Source organism: Equus asinus, chromosome 8 (assembly GCF_041296235.1).
Source record: "Equus asinus isolate D_3611 breed Donkey chromosome 8, EquAss-T2T_v2, whole genome shotgun sequence".
Taxonomy (NCBI): domain Eukaryota; kingdom Metazoa; phylum Chordata; class Mammalia; order Perissodactyla; family Equidae; genus Equus; species Equus asinus.
The window spans coordinates 52,480,210-52,490,156 of NC_091797.1; the positions used below are offsets into that span (position 1 = coordinate 52,480,210).

Sequence of the window (9,947 nt, forward strand, 5' to 3'; positions counted from 1 at the left end):
CCCTCAGCAGCGACGCAGGCCGCGGGGCGGAGCCGGGCAGGGAGGGCGTGGAACTGGGGCTGTGGGGCCGTGGGCTGGCCTGGTGGGACTCGCGGGCTTATTGGCTGTTGGGCATAGGCTGTCACCCAGCGCCGCCTCTCTCGCTCTTAAGGTTTTCATGAAGGCCCAAGGTTTCTCCAGATCATCCACGGGATGTGGACTCGGGCTGTCCCGGGAGAAACGGCTGATGGAGGAAGACGATTTCCGAGAGGGGTCCCAGAAGTCCGCGCCGCCTTGTCTGTTACCGAACTGTTTTAGTCTCCAGGCACTGGGCTCGTTGCTTATTTCCACCTGCGGTGTTCCAATTAAACTACTCCTCGGCCATGTGTACTCAAGAAGGTGGTACAAGACGTATCCCCTTAAGAGGATAAGAAATTAATAGTCAAACTAGGATATAGATCAATATAGTATGCCTCAGCTGCAGAGGTTTTCATTGTTAAGAGAAGGGAAGAGAGATAATGCTGATGGAAGAGCTAGACGCTGTCATCATCCTGGAGCTAACGTGTGTCCATAAAATCTTAGTTTCCACTGCTGTAGACACGAACTTACTACGCCAGTAAAACTGCATTTTCTCAAATCCATTGTCTCAACTTTTGGTGCCCTTTATTTTGTGTTAAGGCAAGGCCCTGTTCATTGTCCAGGGCTTTCAGCCTTCTCTGAGTACCCTAGCCCAGGCACGATTTCTCCTTCCTCTGAACTATAAATAACACCTTACATATTTATATGTTAATGTACTTTCTTATTTCCTCAAGTTGATTGAGTGATAGGAGTATGTCTTTGTATCCGCAGTACCGTACAGAAGACCTACAGTGGCCAAGTACTGTGGGTATACTTAGTCCTAACGACATGGAGAATCATTCTTGACTTTGTTTTGGGAGATATAAAAGTGAAAAGGTGTAACTTTTGCTGTTAAGAAGTTAATGATTTAGCTAAAAGGTGTAAATATTCCCCTTAAGAAGCTATAGAGAAGGACTTTCACTTGAAGACCTATTTATGACAATATGAGTATAATGTGAATCCAAAATAAGGGAAAGATCATGGTGGCCTGTAGCTAGAAAGGTTACCCTTACAAAGTTGGTTTTAAAATCAACTGTGAGGACATTGTAACACTTAGACAAGCAGCCCAAGTTTAGGTGAGGGAAGCAGGAGGAGTGGGAACAAAGGCATGAAGATGGCATGGAATGAGTGTGAAATACTGTGGTTTTGGAGACGTGGACTTTGTTTTGGATACCACAGATTATATAGCACCTGGCACAGTGCCACCCACATAGTAGACATTTATTTTAATCGGGCTTCTTGGTTGTAATTGTCAGAAATCCAATTATAACTGATGCAAGAGAAAACAAAGTATGTGAATTTATTGACTTGCATAACTAAAAACTTCAAGAGTAGTTTAGGTTTCAAGGATATCTAGTTACAGATAATCAAATAATAACTTTCGGAATCACCTCTTTTTCTCTGATGTTGATTTTGAGAAAAGTAAGAGTGTTTTTGTTTCAGTGAGAAAAAAAACCTAATTCTAACTGGCTTAAGCAAAAATGAAATTTTTTGCTTCATGTAACCAACAAGTTCAGAGGTTCTACAGAATATAAGAGGGTGCAAAAGTCCACATAATAGGCATTCCAAAAGAGAGAAGAAGAATTAATGGCCAGTAATTTTCTAGAATTAAAGAAAGATGACTCTTCAAATTGAAGAAGCATAAGTTTTGAGAAAACAATATATGCATCATGATGAATTTAAGCAAAGAGAAAATTTTAATGATCTTAATAGCAGTTAAAACATAACCTACCTACAAAGAAATGACATTTAGACTGGAAGCCGAATTTTCAAAAGTAAAAATATATGCTAAAGAGAGTGGATATATATAGTGCTGAGGGGAAACTATCAACCACCTAGAATGTTATAACGAAGTAAATCATGCTCAAGAATGAGGATGCGATGTAATGCACCACTGCCAATACAAATGACATCCTGGTCAACCCTAGCTCCTTCCCATCACACTCAGCTAAGGACTGAAGTCTCAGGAGTGTAGAAAGAGACATATTCATGAGACAAAAATATAAATGGATTCTGGATAGGTGACAGTGCATGAATTTTGAATCTCCATGAATCCCCACATAAAAACAGACTAGATAGTGAAACCAAAAATGCATAGAACAGCATTTATAATAAATCTAGATGACAGATAACTCCATAAACCCCAAAATACAAGAGGGTGGAGTCAAACCACAAATGCAAAACTTGCACAGTGTCAGTGCCCAAAAAATCAAATCAAAACTGTATTAAGAGATTAAGAAAATGATGTAAGACATGAAATGGCAAAATAAGTCAGAATAAGAAAAACTCAGAACTGAAGTAACAGAACTTGGGAAAGAATTAGAAATAAGAGAAAAAATGATTTCAGAAAAGAATACTAAACTAGAAGGAACAAACACAACAGATAGTGCCCAAAAGAACTAGAATTTGAAAATAAGATTTTTTTAAGTCAAAAAGAAATATAGAAAGAGAAATGATTTGAGAGAAATGATAAATATTGAAGCTAGGCAAAGAAGATCCAACATATGGATAGAGGGTCCCTGATAAAGCAAAGCAAAGCCAGTTAACAGAATACAACACATTATAATTCAAGAGAACTTTTCCTGAAATAGAAATATATACCTTCTATTTATATATATTCAAATATATTTATATATTCCTATGTATATTTATATATATATTTGAAACCTCATATCAAAAGAGCGTACTGTGTACCTGAAAACATTGAGAATGAACAAGATATGTTCTAGTAAAATTCTTAGTCTTTACATTTTGAAAAGTGGTCATTTAGGCCAAAAACGTAATTTATGAGAGAAAAAAATTGGATTATCATAAGACTTCAACGTTAACACTTTATGTGAGGAAAAAAATGGTGAAACATTTAAAATATTCAAAGAAAGAAAAGGAGAACCGAGGACTTTGTATCTAGCAAAACTAGCTTTCAAGTATAAAAGGATAGACTAATTTGTTATTAAAATGAAAGAACTTAGAGAATGTTATTCACTTGAGTTCTTCCTGAGGAATCTACTAGAGAATGAAGCTCAGCAACCAAAATGACTAACAGAAGCTTCTTGGAGAAATGGATGATTCTAGTTCTGGTGCAGGAAATTTATAGAATGAGTATGAAATACCTTGTCATACTAGAGAGCAGAGGAACTATTAAAGATGTCTAGGATCGTGCCCAAAGGATTCAGGAGCAAACTGGAAGAGGCTCCCTCCGGCCAAAGATGGGACAATTTGAGGTCAATAAGGGTAATGATTAGAATGGACCAAAACCCAATACGTATGTTTGAATACACAAATTCAAATAATGTGTAGTCTTACCAAAGGGATTACACCTGAGTCTGATCAAGCCTCTAGATCCAACTGCCCATTTGCAAGAAACAAAGGACAAAGAAGTATGCTGAAATATACCACGAATGTGCGATCTGCAAAATCCAGACTATGGAGAACCCTACAAGTCAAACGACTGAGTTCTTAAGTAGATAAACTGTAAGAAAAAGAAAGAAATAGGAAGAACCATTAGATTAAAGGAGACTTGAAGACATCAAATTAAAGAAAAGATCAAGACTAAATTTTAGTGTCTAGGAATACACAAAGAAATACAAAAAGGTGATGACTTTCAAAGTCAGGATAGTGATTACTTTTCAGGGAGGAAGGCATTTGTGATTGGGATGGAGCACACAGAGGCTTCTAGTATGGCTGACAAAATTCTATATCTGGATTTGCAAAGCAGTTACAAGGATGTTCACCTTATAATAAACTATCAAGCTGTTAAATTGACAAAAATGGAGGGTTAAATGAATTTGAGAAAAATAGTCTGAAAAAGCATGGTAAACTGACCACATGTACTCAAATCTTTTCCAAAACACCCATTGAAATGAAATAAGAGAATAAAATTATAAACCTACAAAATAGATGTAGTTTTGCAAGATAGAAGTTCACGACTTAAGGAAGAGAGCCTCAGAACTTGGAGGTATAAGGTACTTTGGAACGTGGAAGTGAAGCATGGGGCTTACAGGAAGCGGGTTAAGTAAAAGTTTTTATCAGTGACTCTATATCTCCCCATTTTCCCAACCCTGTTCTTGAAATTCCATCAGCCAAACCTGTGCCTCCTAAGCTAGATATTGGAGTATTCTTTTGAGAACCTGGATGGTCCCAGAGAAATCCTTCAATATGTTACCATTTGGGGGCCCAAGAACAAAAGTTTGGTTTGCCAGTTTATCACTCTACCAGTAGATAAGAGTAGACATTTAGGAAAAGTCTCCAGAACAAAAGTGAAATCTATAAATATGTTTGAGTTGTGGAAAATAATATTGATGAGCATTTGACAATTAAAAAAATAGTTGGATAGGCATACAGAAAATGAAACAAAATTTTTTTAAAAAGGCAATCATTAACCAGAAAAAGCAAGTCTTTCCATGCTACCCAGAAAGGCATTCATACGGCATTGTTCCGAGTTCCCGTTGTAACTTAAAGAGAAACTTTCACAATGTCCAGAGCCCTTGATATTCTGCAAAGGAAGGAGGTGGATGTTCTCAAATTCCTTGCAGCAGGAACCCTTTTAGGTGGCATCGACTTAGACTTCCAAATGGAACAGTTCATATACAGGAGGAAAAGTGATATCCACATCATAAATCTTAAGAGAACCTGGGAGAAGCTTTTGTTGGCAGCTTTTGCCATTGTAGGCATTGAAAACTCGCTAATGTCAATGTCATATACTTCAGGAATACTGGCCGATGAGCTGTGCTGAAGTGTGCTACTGCCACCAGGGTCACTCCTATTGCTGGCCTCTTCGCTCCTAGGACCTTCACTAACCAGATCCAGGCAGCTTTCCAGGACGGTGACTCCTGGTGGTTACAGATCTCAGAGCTGACCGCAGCCTCTCACAGAAGCATCCTATGTTAACCTGCCTGCCATTGCTCTGTGTAACACAGATGCTCCTCTGCACTACACGGACATTGCCATCCCATGCAGCAAGAAGGGAGCTCACTCAACAGGTCTGATGTGCTGGATGCTGGCCCAGGAAGTTCTGCACATGGGTGGCACCATCTCCCGTGACCATCCATGGGAGGTCACACCTGATCTCTATTTCTCCAGAGATCCTGAAGAGATTGAAAAGGAAGAGCAGGCTGCTGCTGAAAAGACTGTGACGGAGGAGGAACTTCAGGGTGAATGGACTGCTCCAGCTCCCAAGTTTACTGCTACTCAACCTGAGGTCACAGACTGGTCTGCAGGCACACAGGTGCCCTCTGCCTATCCAGCAGTTCCCTACTGAAAACTGGAGCACTCAGCCCACCGCTGGAGACTGGTCTGTGGCTTCTACTGCTCAGGCCATTGAAATGGGTAGGATCAACCACTGCGTTGTCTTAGAAGCTGTTCTTCCACAGACTCTTAAACAGAAAATGGAAATAGAGTGATGGAAAATAAAGTTTTTTACAAAGCCCAAGAAAGGAAATGAAATATAATCATAATTACTACTTATTCGTCACTGAATAATATTTACAGAGTCATAATAATATCAATCATTTTATTTTAATGAAAATTGTGATGTATTTAAGAGGGTGGGATATAGAGAAAGTGGGAGGAAGGCATAAGTTAGCTAAATGCTGATCTCCTATATTAAGAAGTTAATAGATGACATCTAAAACTGATATATATAAAAAAAAATTGAAGTAAATATATTATTTAGAAATATGGAAGAAAATGCCAGATGAAAAAGCTAAAAGAATTGAAAGTACTCAGGGTCACCTTCATAAAAGGCACTTAAACCTGTCAGAAAGTTGTTGTAATATCCTGATTTTGTAAAAGTCAAAACAAAAAACACTCCCATCTGCAAGAAAATAAGCATAACATCTATGTTGTGAAGACACCTGCTAGGGGTATGCAGTGCACACCCTGCACAACAGTGAGCTTCTTCCAGGGAGCAGGATGGAGGTCAGAGTGAGGAATGTGAGGCAGGGTATTGCCATTTTTTAGTTGTTTGATTTTTTAAAACTATATATATTACTCTGATGGCAAAGAGGAAGGAAAGTAGAAAAGAAGAGAAAGATATGGCTGATTTCTGGTATGGCTGAATAGAGAGGGTTCAAATAATGTCATCAGGATCTGGGTTCTGTCTCTACAATGCAAGCTCTCTTGTTAGGATCAAAAGATGGCTTCGGCCTTTACATTTTCTCCTAGTCTTGAGAAGGAGTGAGTTTTCTATGGGTGAAAGTTGTGGGCTAATAGATGGAGCCTGGAGCAGTTAAGGGATAGAAGAGTCAGTGAAAGAACAAGACAACAATAGCAGGAAAGAACACTTAGAACCAAATAGGAAATAGAAGATTCAAAAAAAAAAAAAAAAAGGAAAAATTTAAAATCTAGCAGAAGAGTCAAGGAAAATGGAGATGGAGAAAAGAACACAGAATTGAAGAGGACATTGCTGACTCTGACAGAACCGTTCCACGGAGCACTGGAAGCCAAATCGATCTATTGCAATGGTTTTCAAAGTCTGGATCTTAGACCAGCAAGCAATAGCTGCATCACCTGGGAACTTGTTAGAAATGTAAATTCTTGGGTCCCATGTCAGACCTTCTGAATCAGAGACTCTGGACCTGGGCCCCACCAATCTGTGCTTTAACAAGACCTCCAGTTGATTCTCATGCACTCTAAAGTTTCTTGGTGGTGTAAATTGGTACAATCCCTATCTGGGACAATTTAACAATATTGGTTATAATTAGAAATGCATATATATGTCCTCTGACTCAGCATTTTCACTTGTAGAAGCACATTTTACAGTTATTTGCATGCAGACAAAATGACTTATGGACAGGTTTGCAGCATTATTTGATTGGAAACCAGATGTCCATCAGTAGGGGATTGGTGAAGTCTGTAGTGGTGCATCTATACCATATAATGCTATGTAGCCATAATAAACATGAGGAAACTTTACATGCTATCTCCCAGACGAGTTGTACTGATATTTCCAGAGTAAGTTGCAAAAACAGGGGCCAGCCCCGTGGTTGAGTGGTTAAGTTCACACGCTCTGCTTCAGTAGCCCAGGGTTTCGCCAGTTCAGATCCTGGGTGTGGATATGGCACCTCTCATCAGGCTGTGCTGAGGTGGCATCCCACATAGCACAAACGGAAGGAACCACAGCTAGAATATACAACTGTGTACTGGGAGGTTTTGGGGAGAAAAAGAAAAGAAAAAAAAAACATTGGCAACAGATGTTAACTCAGGTGCCAATGTTTAAAAATAAATAAATAAACAAGTAAATGTATTCAGTTGCAAAAACAAGGCGCAGAATAGCATATCTATTGTGCTGTCATTTGTCTGGAATAAGAAAGGAAGAAAATAACATACATAATGCATTGACCTTATGTGTCTTGATAAAACCTCTGGAAGGACAAATATGAAATAATACAGTTACCTATTGAGAGGATTAGGAACTAGGTTATAAGGAAAAGGGTGAGAGGGTATTTGAATCCTGGGACTTTATTACTTAATCCAAAAAACATATATCTTAAAATTCTCCCATGAATTCTCTATTACTCTAAAGCAGGTTGTCATCGATTTTACTGGAGAGTGCTATGATATCACCTGCGATGCCACTGGTCTCCCTGTCTCCATCTCCAGTCCTGATCACCTCCAGTTCACTTCGTACACTGCTGTAGACAGAGTTCCTCTAAGTCCAGATAATCAACCAAGAGACAGAGCTTGTGATACCTTTCCTGAGTCCCACAAGTCCTCCTTTTCCCCAAGTGATTGATGCTGGAAAAGACTATCCCATCCAAGGTGACCAGGTCTCTGTGCTGCTCATGCATTTGCAAACCTCAATAATATACTGCATTCAAAGGCAGCACCGACTCATACACATAAAGTATCAAGGGGGCCATTTTATTTCTCTTTCTGTAATTGTTATTCAATGCTTTGGATTTCAGGTCCAAACTAGGAAATTTTACTTTGAAGATTTTATTTATTTTTTCCTTTTTCTCCCCAAAGCCGCCCGGTACATAGTTGTATATTTTTAGTTGTTGGTTCTTCTAGTTGTGGCATGTGGGACGCCGCCTCAGCATGGCCTGATGAGTGGTGCCATGTCCGCACCCAGGAACCAAACTGGTGAAACCCTGGGCCGCTGCAGCAGAGCACGCAAACTTAACCACTCTGCCACGGGGCTGGCCCTGGAAATTTTACTTTAAACATATTTGATATTTTTGGTTTTTATGTAACAAGATTGCAGAAGGTTGGCTTTATCTTTATGTAACCCTAACTTACTCTAGCCTCTGAGGTTTGGGAGCAGAGTGAGAGGAGGACAGCTGGTGTTTGGGTGTGTAGTGAACCGCTCTTGGGTGTGTATATATATGTGTGTGTGTGTGTGTGTGTGTGTGTGTGTGTGTGGTAAGAATACATAACATGAGATCTACCCTCTTAACAAAATTTTAAATGTACAATACAGTATTGTTAACTATAAGCACTGTGTTGTACGGCCGACCTCTAAAACTTATTCATCTTGCGTAGCTGAAACTTTATACTGATGAGCTGTTGTTTTTTTACTGCCAGTATCCTTTCCCCCTTCTAGCAACAGCCTCCTGCTTATGCCTTGGAAAACTGTCTCTCCCCCATTCTTTTGATTCTTGTGGAAGTGGGACTGTCAAACACAATTCTACCAACCTGCCCTCTTCTGCTTGCATTTGGGCCAGTCAGATTTTTATCTCAATAAAACTTGCATCTTGAATGGTGACTGAAAATGGTCCATCAGTCTAAGAAGACCGTCCATGAGTTTCTGTTACTGGATCTTTGGATTGTTCCTGGTTCCTCACCACTTTAAGGCCCAGTTGTTCACCTTTCCCTTTGATTCTGTGAGTGACTCATTATTCTTATAATAAGTATTTTTTTCTTATCAGCCAGAGTCAGATTCTTTGGATTGTAACCAAAGAATAGTAACTGTAACAGGATAATAATCACAAAAGTCTGTGCCAGTAGAACTACATGAAATAGACTTATTTTTTTGCTATTTGGCATCTCTTTGGAGAACTATGCTTCCTTCTATTCTTAATTTATGTGGTTCAGATGAGACTGACTTCACCCCTCTGGCCCCTAGATGTAGGCACATGAGAGTATCCAGCCCCATAGCCATTGTTCTGGGATAGGAAAGTGATATGACTTGGGCCACATAGAGTTATCCCTGGGATTTTACCATCTGAAGGAGGTACTCATGGTTCTCCAGACTGCTAGCTACGTGCAAGGATGGTGTGAACCTATAGCTGCTGGTGGCCATTTTTGATGCCACATGGATCAACCTTGCCTAAAAGTGAAACCAACATAGAGAAGAGTGGAACCAAGAGATGGAGAAACAGAAAAAGTCCTCTCGTGACATGCTTCTCTCCTGGATCCAGCTATGTCTGAAACCATCTCCTTGAATTTTAGAGTTGCTCAAGTTAATAAATTCCTTTTTCCTTTGTTTCTGTTACTCACAACTAAAAGAATCCTAACACAAAATGAGATTTCAAAGCTCTTCACATTCCTTCTTTTTCCTTGTCAGTGAACAAAATAGCTTACAAGTTCTCTCGTGTGCTATTTTCCTTGGGAAGGAGAAAGGTTGACATCACTGTTTATAGCTTTTTACAAGATTCACTTTTGACAAACTTCCTTAGAGCTGGGTCATAAAAATTCAAGTGGTACGATCTGGTGTTATTCTTGAAAGCATTCCTCCTCATTGATTACACACAGTGCCCAGGTCAGAGACCAGTGATGTTAAAGCTCTTCCCTTTATGAGGAGCCATTTGCTGCCTGGGCAGTGTGCTCCTCATTATCCCATAGTCGGGCTGCAGCCATTTCAGGAGTACGATGTACCAGCGGTTCTCAGTGCTGGCTGCACGCTACAGTCT

General features: G+C 39.6%; 1 pseudogene; it reads left to right on the plus strand.

Annotated features, from left to right (window-relative positions):
• The first annotated feature begins 3,455 nt into the window (after nucleotides 1-3,455).
• On the plus strand, nucleotides 3,456-6,231 carry LOC106847198 (small ribosomal subunit protein uS2 pseudogene; annotated as a pseudogene).
• Nucleotides 6,232-9,947: the final 3,716 nt, after the last annotated feature.